This window comes from Borostomias antarcticus (genome assembly GCF_949987555.1).
Source record: "Borostomias antarcticus genome assembly, chromosome: 1".
In the NCBI taxonomy this organism is placed as follows: domain Eukaryota; kingdom Metazoa; phylum Chordata; class Actinopteri; order Stomiiformes; family Stomiidae; genus Borostomias; species Borostomias antarcticus.
The window spans coordinates 49701491-49713631 of NC_140234.1; the positions used below are offsets into that span (position 1 = coordinate 49701491).

At 46.3% G+C, this 12141-nt stretch overlaps 1 protein-coding gene across 2 annotated transcripts in view; it reads left to right on the forward strand.

Annotated features, from left to right (window-relative positions):
• Nucleotides 1–12141, forward strand: part of fat3a (FAT atypical cadherin 3a) — a gene marked incomplete at both ends in the record, with an annotated part of 122841 nt that overhangs the window by 19943 nt on the left and 90757 nt on the right. The window lies entirely within an intron of this gene.

The window sequence follows — 12141 nt, forward strand, 5'->3', positions numbered from 1 at the left end:
TTGTGTGTCTGTGGAGAAGCAGATATAATGGATGTTTGTTGTTGGGCTGCTGGTGTTCCGGGTGCGAGAGCTGGAAACGAGCTCGTCAGTGAACTTCCACAAGCTACCTCCACTGTCAGTGGGTGAGGAGGCCATTTAACCATTGGCTGTTGGTAGTGCAGATTAATTAACTAGTAGAAGAACAGACCATGTCAACGCTTACCACACACACACACGGTCACACTCACACTCACACAGAGTAGTTCAGTTGGTTTTTCTGGAAACCTTCTATCCCCTTTTGTCAGGGTTGCTAGGATTCACCCCCCCCTCATGCTCCCCCTCCGAAACGAGTGTGTGCCGTCGTCCCGATGCCTGTTTGATGTTCCGCTCCTGCTATGTGTGCTGAACACACACGCACGCAAACACACACACACACACAATATGACTCACTGCTAGTGGCAATGACCACAGATTCCTATTGGCCCCCGTTAAGGAATGCCCACCCCCTTCCAATGGTCGCACTCCCCCTCTCTCCCTGTCTCCATCTCCCTTTCTCTCCTGTCTGTCTCTCTTTTTGTCTCTCTCCCTCCCTCCCTCTCTCCGTCCCTCCCTCCCTTTCTCCCGTTCCCTCTGCCTTTCTGTCTCATCTATCTCTCTCTCTCTCCCTCTCCCCCCCTCTCTCTACTTCTGCGGTGTAACTGTTTGTGTGCGGCCCCCACTTGCTGAGTTAATGTGTTCTATTGGCTTTCTGAAAGTCCCATTGTTTGGCTGCCCTGCTGTCTGTGAGAGGAGAAGCCCCCCCCCCCCTCTCTCTCCTACTGTGTGCTAGTCCATTTTCTGTCCTTCTCATTCACTCTCTCTCTCTCAGCCCCCACTATCCTCTCTCTCAACCCTATTTCTCCTTCTTTCCCCAACTTCCTTCCACTTCTCTCTCTGTCTTCCATTCTCTTTTTCTCCCTTTTCAATATTTCCCTCCCTCTCTGCCCCCCCACCCCCCCTCCTCACTTTTTCCCCTCCCTCCCTCCAGGCTGTGAGTGGTTTGTGTGCCACTACTAACGGATAATCTTCTCTCTTCTCCTCTCTCCTCTCCCCCCTCCTCTTCTCTCGGGTCTGACTTTCACTCTAGTGGTGCTTGTTGTTATGCTGCCACTGTCTGCTTCACTGTCTGCTCTGCCACTGGCCCCATGCCCCCCCCCCCCCCCCCCCCCCCCACACCGCTACCCGTGAGAAATGGGCCGGTCTACATTCGGTTTTATGTCAGAAATATGAAGGGGGATGCCGATGCTCCCTCTGAGATGATTGGCATCTGAAGAGGGGACACGGCAGGGGTCCGCTCACATCACCAGTCGGGGATGAAAGGGCCCAGAGAACCAACGTTGGGATTAGGGACAGACTCTCTCTCTCTCTCTCTCTCTCTCTCACTCACTCACTCACTCACTCACTCTCACTCTTTCACTCTCTCTCTTGCACGCATACACATACAGTATTGTACAGGCAATCACTTAACCGTTAAATGCATAAAAAGGACATCTCAGAGACACACACCTCTCTGCCTCATATCCAAAAGTGCCTACCCCCCCCCCCCCCCCCTAACCCTCCATCGCTCAATAGCCTCTGTGATAGTATTTTAGACTGGTCTAGTCAAAAGATTTACCAAGATACGTTCAAAAGGTTGAGTCTGGTTTATTGTGAAAATCAATACGAGCCGCAAGGACTTCCTGAGAAACACAGCAAGGGTGGTTTAGTCAGAGAAGTGAAGTCAGCCTCTTCTGCTCTGGCTTATATGCAGTCAACACAGGTAAAGTCCTTCTAGGATGTGATTGGTTAACTCATTACACGTCATGTGAAATGGCAGGCGTGGCCAAGAGTACAGACGTGACAAACAAAGGAAACAAAGGTCTGAATCAGGACGAGGAAGACGAAGGTGTGGCCCTTCTGACTTAAACAAAGAGATGAGGAAGAGCTAGGCAGAGTGTGTTTACAATTACAAAGGGGGAGGGTTGAGGTGTTTTACATTTACAAAGGGGAGACTGAAACTAGGGTTTGCAGGGGACTTGGGGGGAGGTGATGAATTACAAAGACAAAGGTTTAAGGTGTTTGGATGTAAATTCCTGGACAATCCCCCATTTGTGCCTGAAACAGGTACACAAAAATAAAATATAAAATCCAAACACAGTGTAAACAGTCAGCTATGCTATACATGTGGAAAGGAAATAATCTCTCCACTAGGTGGAGCAAAAAAAAAAAAAAAAAAAAAATGTCTCTTCTTTTTTTTATTATTTTCTTTCCAAGTGCAAAATCACGCACCAAAACCCCTTGTTTCAGAAATTTGACAGGAAACAAGATAAAAAAGATGACATGATTATATACTATTTATAGTCTAAGAGTGGACAACCATTCACCAAAAAAAAAAAACTTGATTTAACAAGGCAAAAAAAAGATAAAATGGTTACCAGTGTAAGAAGGGCAAAAAACCTCTTGGTCAATTTAGAGGAAAAACCCAAACTTATTTATCAACTCATGTTTCAACCATTGTAACTCTTGTAAACAAATATGATATTTTTCAGATTATTTCAAAGTTCATTCACTCTTGTGAATAATCGCATGTGATGTCCTATGGAACATAGCTTCCATGTGTGCGTCTCTGAATGTTTAATGTAGGTTCCAGTGTGTGCGATCAGAGGTGCAGTCCGATTGCTCATCAGAGGAGAGGAGAGTGTGGCGGTGACTGTCAAGGTCACTCTTGTTCACATTGTATCCCAACAGTCATTTAGGTGGCACTTCTCTTTTGGGCAATAGAATGTCATTGGGGAATGCAAGGCGTCTTCTCTTCTAGTTCGCAACTTCAATGTCGCGTTGTTTGAAATCAGTTATGTTCAATGTTAGTTGCAGTGTGTGCAGGTGTGTGTGCGTGTGTGGTGCATCTTGTGAGGAGGTGACCAGCAAGGTCATTTTTCCTCCGATTCCTCGTCAGAGGAGAGAACAGTGTGATGGCCCATGGTTTTGGCCTCTGAGCCCTCTGGTTCAGCTGCATTCTGATCTCCTGGTGTTTGCGATCCCCTGGTGGACCGTCCTCTGCTGCTTGGACCCGTCGGCAATGGCTTGCATGGGTCCACGAAGTCCTCTCAGATCGCTGTCTGCGTGGTGAGTAGAACCTGGTACGGCCCGAGCCATCTCGGCGAGTTCCAGCTCCTTCGTCTGTGGTCGTGGACCAGGACCCAATCCCCAGGAGAGATGTGATGCAGGAACCCCTCCTTAGCCTCAGGAAATGGCGGTCCTCACTCTGTTGAAGACATTTTTTAGAATGTTATTCAGTGCAAGACAATATTGTATCATATCATCTTCACATGACATGAGACTAATCTTATTTTGGGGAAACGGTGTGTTAGTCATTTTCATAGGTCGACCAGTAAGGACTTCATGTGGAGCCAGCCCTGTGGTCTGGTGCGGTCTCGCTCTCATATACATGAGTGCCAGAGGTAGAACTTTCATCCATGACAGACCTGTCTCTGCCATCAGCTTGGTGAGCTTTACTTTCAGAGTTTGATTAGCTCTCTCCACTATTCCAGCACTTGCTGGATGATAGCTACAATGCGTTCTAAGGTCAATCTGTAGGCTATTGCAGATTTCCTGAATGACACTATTTACAAAATGGCTCCCTCGATCTGAAGAGAGTTTGGTTGGCAGGCCCCATCTTGGAATGATCTCTCTCAGGAGACTCTTTGCCACTGACAACGCTGAGGCATGCCTGCAAGGAAATACCTCAGTCCATTTGGAGAAAACATCAGTTAATACCAGGCAATATTTGTACCCCTGGCATGGAGAAAGTTCAATAAAATCCATCATAACATGTTCCCATGGCCCACTTGGCCGAGGATGTGCTGACAGTTCCATTTTTATCCCTTTTCCAACATTGTTTTGCATGCATATGATGCATTTGGCACAGTTTTGTTCCTCAAAAACCGTGAAACCTGGTGCATACCAATACCTGTTAACATCCTCCGCCACCCCTGTTTTTGAAACATGATCTGGCCCGTGGGCTAGTTTGAAAGCATAATGAAAACATGAACGAGGTAGTACAGGTTTGTCATTAGGCCCTAGATACAGGTTAGTTTGGTGGTGGAATGTGCACTTATTCCTCCATTTCTTTTTCTCCGCAGGTGGAGCAGATGCTTGTAGGTCAGAAATGTCTGCCGGGGACAGTGGAGGAATCTTGTCAGGGTCTGTGGATGGTAGAGAGAGCATAGAAAGCACAGGGGAGGAAGCAGAGACAGCCGCAGCTTTTGCAGCGAGCTCTCGGAGGGTGAGGAGAGAGTCCCTGTCCTGGTTCAGCAGGGTGAAGGTGCGATGGGACACGGTGTCTGTGTGGACGCCACACAGTCAGGGCGCCAGCAGCACGTACAGGCTCTTGAACTGAACCCGGTCCATCCCTGTACTGCTCCACGTAGGGCCGGCCCGGGTCGTGCTGCTGGAGGGCTCACCTCGGCGCTCCCGCTCCCCCAGCACAGGCTGATGAAGTGCTCCGTCTGTGGATCCACAGATGAGAGAGACAAACAGAGACAAACCAGAAGAGCAAAAAGAGAGTCCTCTGGTCTCCCGGTTCCCCTCCTTGGTCAGGAACGGTTATCAGCAGTCTGTTGGAGATTCTCAGAAACATGGTTAAGCGCAAGCTCCTGCTTTGGGGAAAAATGTTGTTATTCAGTCAGGAACACTTAAACAGGTTGTCTGTTCAAGTGTCATTTAGAGCCAGTCTGCAGTACCCTACAGTGACATTAGGGGCAGTGTTAGAATGACTTCAACACGCCCAGTCCCCAGTCATGATCAAGGCAATTGGGTTTGGCTCTAGAATTCCTCTCGCGATTTTATGAAAATAAAATAAAATAACCCACATTCTCGTCTCAACAAAACAACACCCCCTGAGGGTGAAAGCAAAATTTTCCTGAAATCAGGATAAAAATTAGAGATGGGGCAAAGAAAATGATACTAAAATGAACTGGCTTCATTTACAATTAACTAATCAAAAACTCCATCAAAGCTTCATTTGTATAGCTAAAATTTGTATATCTAAAACCTCCCTCTTCTGCATTTGAGGACAGAGTATTTGGGCACTGCTTCGGACAAAATGGTCTCTTCTCCGTTTCATACTTATCTGTCGCTCACAGTGAGTTGGTGACATGGCGTTGGCGTTGCATCTCACGAACCCCAGATCGCTTATCTGTAGGGAAACAGGCCAGTAACCTCCATCTCCACCTCCGGTGTCCTGTGCCCGTCTCCTGGTTCGGCATTCACCCATCACTCCCGGAAAGACAGTTGTCTGTAAAAAACACTCAGAAAAAAAACTCAGGCCCGATGAATGTGCCTCAAACTATAAACATGAGATATTTAACATACTCATTTAAAAAATATATAATTGGGTTATGAGATGCTGCATTCAGATTAAGACACTGGCAACCCTTATCTATTCCCCCCACTATTATGCACAAACCTTATGTCTTAAGCTACATATCAGAAAGAGAGACAAAACAAACAACAGTTAAACAGCAGGTTCCAAGCAGTCCCCAGGAAGGCATGATCAGGGCTCCTCAAAGATCTGCCGCCCAGGGTCCATAGCACCCTGAAAAATAAGACTCAAACACAGACTGGGTTCAATAGCAGAGGAGAAGGCCTAAAGCCAACTCCTCAAAAAACACATCATTATATGAATGAAATTCATACCGTAGAAATGCATAAAACCGAACAGCTTATGGCCATTCATTGACTATTGAAACAAACTCCTGAATCAAAACCCCTATTCAAAACCCTGTCAGACTTTTGAGTTCCCACCAATACCTAAAAGATCATCTCAGAAAACATTCTTAATAACTTAAGACTCAAAGGCTCTACATCTATTTCGTCCTGTTTATTTACCTTAAAAATTATATATATATCTCTATCTTGGCTAGTTAAAATTTCCCTTATGGGTTGTTCAAGGGAACTCCAGCAGGTGGCGCTCGACCCCAAATCGGAGGCTCTTCCTTCCTGACCTGTTCGGACGAATACCTCGTAGAAAGGGGCGCGCTTAACCCGTAGAGAGAAGGGGCGTGGCTAATGGCGCAACAAGTCGAGGGGGGAATCTAATTTTAAATCAGAGTTATTCTGCTGGGGAAATGGTGGAGAGACTGTTTGCTGAATCTCCTTATCTTTCCTTCCTGACTTTTTTTCTAAAAAAAAACTCTCTCGTGCTACTCTCCCAAATCTTAAAAACAGACCAGTCTAGAGAATTAACAGGCTTTTCCCTTAACCCTCTAGCTGAGCCCGAATCTTAGAATTTAACACTAAAATGTCAGATGTGGATGTAAGAAATCGAAAATGCTTTAGCACATAACGAAATTCTGCCAACAAACGCTCGCAGAATAATGCTTCAGCGCAACAATCTCCTCAGGCTAGCAGTAGAATCCTGTGACCTCCTCTAGCCATATGTTAGCCTGTGTTACAGGGACACCTAGTGGTGCTCTCAAAATGTTGCATGTATGACCCGGAAGTTGTCTTTGGCAGCGCGGGGAAATTTAAAGAAACAAATCCCTAATAACCACGACACAGCCTAGAAACCCCAAAACAGCAATGAAAGGAAACCTTATGGTTAACTCACGGCGGGAAAGAATACAATTTCGAAAGAAACACACATTAAGACACATTAAATTCGCTTAGTACTCACCCAGTCAGGAAGTGCTTTGTTCTCTTCTGGCTCAATGGCGGAACACCGCGAGAGTGGAGTTTTCCTGCGTCTCCTAGGCAACCAGCTAGCCTACTGGGAATCTAGCAGAATTTTAACAGTCTAAAAAGTGTACAAAAAATACTTTACAATACTTTACCTGGATCCATGGCGCGCGTAACAAACATACAATCAAGAGCCGAGGCTCAAACAGTGAACACATAAGACACGACGAAACAAAGGCCCACGTTTACAACAAGCATGCTCGGCTGCACTAGCAATTTGGTCCAGGCTAAACCGGATGTCTAGATCCTACCAAATATGTACAGCCACTTGGTGAAAACTAACGCTCGTTAGGTTTACCAAGTCACCCAGGGACAAAGGGACAAACGCTTATTTATATAGCGCTTAAACAACACATACAAGACAGACTAACACGCTCGAACTGCACCCCTACCTGGTCCAGGCTAGACCGTCCGTCTAGATCCTACCAAATACTGTACAGCCCCTCTGGTCAAAATCTCTACCAGAAACGCAGATTGCAAAACTCTCAATCACGCCGTGTAGCTACTCTCCATTGAGCAAAAACTCTCTCAACGTGCTCTGCGGTTTAAACTCTCCCGCGACCGGTTTAAAAGGGAAGCCTGTTCTGTGCCAATTCTGTGGCCTTTTTAACTCACGTTTTAACTTGTAACCGATAAACAACCTAAATTGTACATCAAACTACAGGGGAAACAAGCTTCACGAGACCAAAAATCACACTTCTTCTGAACACTGCTCATGCCCTCGTAACGAAACAAGGACGAAGTCAAAACGACAATACGATATAAATATCTATTGCTGTCCACATCTCCTTGGATAGTTACTTACTTAATACCCACGCTGGGGTTTCTGTTTTCAAACAATCCAGACCAACAAGCTGAACCAAATCAAGGCAAATACAACTCAACCCATAAGAGGGTTCGTTTAAACGTACCTGTGAGCCTCAAGAATCCAGTGGAAGAACTGAGGAAATAATCTCGGCGTGCGCTCTGGCGCAAGAGAGAAAATTGATTTTCCAACGCCCACTATATGGACCGACACGTCTGTCACCAGTTCATCCACTGGAATCCCGGCAACACGCAGGCAGTGCTCCCATCCCCGTTCGCCAAACTGTGATAGTATTTTAGACTGGTCTAGTCAAAAGATTTACCAAGATACGTTCAAAAGGTTGAGTCTGGTTTATTGTGAAAATCAATACGAGCCGCAAGGACTTCCTGAGAAACACAGCAAGGGTGGTTTAGTCAGAGAAGTGAAGTCAGCCTCTTCTGCTCTGGCTTATATGCAGTCAACACAGGTAAAGTCCTTCTAGGATGTGATTGGTTAACTCATTACACGTCATGTGAAATGGCAGGCGTGGCCAAGAGTACAGACGTGACAAACAAAGGAAACAAAGGTCTGAATCAGGACGAGGAAGACGAAGGTGTGGCCCTTCTGACTTAAACAAAGAGATGAGGAAGAGCTAGGCAGAGTGTGTTTACAATTACAAAGGGGGAGGGTTGAGGTGTTTTACATTTACAAAGGGGAGACTGAAACTAGGGTTTGCAGGGGACTTGGGGGGAGGTGATGAATTACAAAGACAAAGGTTTAAGGTGTTTGGATGTAAATTCCTGGACACCTCCCATGGAACCATTGGCTTGTAAAAGCAATGAAAGCAAATCAGAACCCAGTTGTGTGGGTAAAACAACACAAACACTTTAACAACAATTTCTGACCATCACTGCAGTGTTTCCTCTAGATTGTTTTTCAGCAGCAGGGGTAAAGGATGTTGTTGAACCCTGGGTGGTGCACCTGTGAATATCAACCGGCAATTAAAAAATATGAAATAGAATTACACTTACTGCAGAATAAACTTCAGAACATATTTATTTAAGCATACCCAAAGGAAAATTCAAGATGAGATCTCCTTTATATCACATTTAGATCGCCGAAACAAAAATGAGCACCTGCTCAATGACATCCTGGATTAAACGAAAGAGTCTTGGTGTTATTATAGATTCAGATCTAAGATTCAAGTCCCATATTATCAAGGTGACAAAAACCAAATGTTCCACCTTAGAAAGATAGCTTAAGTACAGCAATTTACAAATCAAACAGATGGAGAAAAATTGATTCATGCTTTTATTTCAAGCCGACTCGATTATTGTAATGGACTCTTCACTGGCCTCCCCCAAAAAACACTGTGAGACTTCAGCTCATTCAAAACTGCGTCTCGACTATTAACTAGAACCAAGATGAGAGAGCACATTAGTCCAGTCTTAGCTGCTCTGCATTGGCTCCGAGTTGAGTTTAAAGTCCTCCTCCTTATATATGAAGCCCTTAATGGGCGAGGACCAAGCTACATCGCTAACTCTCTGGTCAACTACGTGCCTTCAAGAACACTGCGATGATCCACTGCTGGTTTACTAGAAGTTCCCAGCAACAGTCAGAAGAAGATCAGGAGTGCAGCCTTTGTCAATTATGGCCCAAAGCTATGGAACACAATACCTATAGATGTCAGGAAAGCCAGCTCGCTAAATACTTTTAAAAGAAGGCTAAAAACGGATCTCTTCACTTTAGCTTTTAACTAGCTCCTTTTGCACTTGAGTGCTACTGCAACTTTTTTTCATTTCTATCGAATGACAGACAGCGGATAATTGCAATACAGATGCAGTCTGATAAATCTTCCCTGAGTGTGTTCCTACGTCAGTGAAAGGACATAAGTAGGTGCTCGGCGTGAGGTCGCCTACCTTGATTACACTGATGTTGCGCTACCATATTGAATTATAGATGGGGGTTAAAGCCAATAGATGCAGTCTGAGGTAAATCTTCACAGAGCATATTTCTATACATCAGTGAAAGGACATCAGAGGTTCAGGGGCTTGGTGTGAGGTCTCACGGGCGAGGTCACCGACTTTGATTACACCCTGCGACCGTAGTTCTGTATCTTCCTAAGATACTCAATTATCAGGGCATGCATGTCAGTTTTACACTGTATTTGACTTGATTTCTTATTATCTTTTATTCGTCGTGCAGCGGAACTGTGCCTCGAATATCTCCCGTCCCCGTCCCCCTCCTCCTCCTCCTCCGTGGCATTCGTTGCTTGGTCAAGGTCCCCGCAGGTTAATACGCCCTAACTGGAGAGCTGAGGACGCAAAGCTGGGGCTGAGCCTGTGGATAATCAGGACAGCAGAAACCGGAGTTTTCCAATATAATTCCCCGGCTAATTCTATTAATGCTTGCCCCTACCCGTCCGCGTCTTGTCTTCGTGACGATGGGCAATTAACGTCAAGGAGCGAACGGCGGCCAAGGCCACTGCCGCTGAGCACCGATCACTAATCAGGCCGATTAGATTTAGAACCTGGCACCGGGATGGGAGAGAGGGAGAGAGAGGGGAAGAAAATGTGATGAATGCAGAGAACGAAATGAAAGTGATGAGGTGTGTGTGTGTGCGCGTGTGTGTGTGCGTGTGTGTGTGTGTGTGTGCGCGTGTCTGAGAGAGGTAGATATGGGTGTGAGTGAGGCAAGAGAGAGAAAGAGGATGGTGTGTGAAAGAGGGCAGGAAAAGGATGTGAGAAGGAAGGCAGGGAGGAAAAAAAGAATAGAAAGAGGGTTAGGGACAGGGCATTGTCTGGGAAGGGGAACGTGGGTAATTATGTCATTGTGCAACATTCAGCTGAAATGTGATTACCTTGATTATGTTAATACTTGTTAATTGCCTTGGAAACGCTGCGTTAAACATGATCGTGCTCGAGTGTTGAATCGGGGGGGGGGTGAGAATAGAACTGAATGAGAGAGAGAGAAAATGAGAGGTGTGTTAGAGGACACTTGGTGAAAGAGAAGAGGGGGAGGAGAAGACAGGCGAAGGAGGGAGAGGCATGATGAGAGTGGGGAGGGCTGGATCTCGGGGCAGTGTATCCTTGTTCATGCGTGTGTGTGTGTGCGTGTGTGTGTGCGTGTACGTGCGACCGCCTGCAGAAGGGAGGGATGGGACCATCTAAATCTGCAGACAGACTTCTGCCCGTCGGCTATCTCTCTCTCTTTATCCCTCTCTCTCTATCTCTCTCTGTCTCTCTCTCTCTCCATCCTCCCCTCCCTCACCCAATGAAATGGATTACATGAAGATGTCAGCCCGAGATGGGAACACAGCCCTGGGGCAGTCTCGCCGGACACGCCCCAGAAAACTGGCTGTTATAGTTCTCAACATGCGTCAGGAACCAGTGTCTCCGTGTGCCGGCTCACCTAGGCGCACCTCTGTGTGTAAATTTGTCTCTGCACCATCTTACCCCCGGCGTCATCTCTCTCCGCTGGCGCTGCTTCGCGTCCGTTCTCGCCGAGGACAGCGGCCATCTTTTAATGGCATAGTGTTTTACGTGCCGTGGTTTGTTCTTCTCACTGTTCTTTATTGGCTTAAACAATAAATGTGTCGCTTGACAAGCTCTTTAAAGTTTACCCCCTCCTCACCTCCCCTTTGGTAGGTCGCGGAAATCCAGCGTTAAGACGTCATAAAGCAGGTCTATATCACGAAAGACACACTGCTGCAGACAGCAGGGAGAGGAGCTGCATGGGACCAGGATGATGCTTAGATATGTCACTGTTCAAAATTAGAATGTTAACAGAAATGTCACATGCCATCCTACACGCAATCCACAAATACCAGCAGATGTACGCACAGAGGCCAAACATCTGCCTAAAAATACGCACGCACGCTCGCACGAACACACGCACACACGCACACACACACACTCTGGAATTGGCTATATCAACATGGTTTGACATGCTCTCAGCCTGGTATGTATGCTGTAATTGTGTGGGTCAGGTAGGTTTGATGCATTTAGATCAGAGGGTGTATAAGGAACTAAATGTCATCTAATGACATTGATCTATTAAGGTGTTTTATAATACCTGTGTTACAGCTGTTTGGTCTCAAAGTGAACAGTGAATAGCCGCCTATGGACTCCGTCCCACATACAGTGCACACACGCACACGTACACACACACGTACACACACTCGCACACGCACACTCCACCTCTCATGATCACTCTCTCCATCTCTTTCTCTCTCTCCCTCCCTCCTCCCCCCCCATCCCTTCCCCCTTTTTTCTCAGAAATGAACGAGACCAGACTGTGAGGCTTGGGCTGTGTGTGTTTAAGATTTCATTAAGATGGCCGTACCTAGCTAGTTACCTCAGACAAACAAAGGAGCCGGCCCTGACTAGCTAGAGACGATGGCCGCTCTGACATACCTCTTTTCAACCACTGAGGTCAGGGTCTTTTTGAATTTTCTAGAATGTTATTTTGCGATTCCTCTTAGTCAAGTTCAGTGGGCAACTCTATCCCAGGTGCTAACTTTCCATCACCTGCTGTACCACCACTGGCCTGGGAGCCAAGCACTGTTCCTCTTCAAAAATCTGCTTCTCCTCAATACTTTTTCTGTCTTGCCACGAAGGACA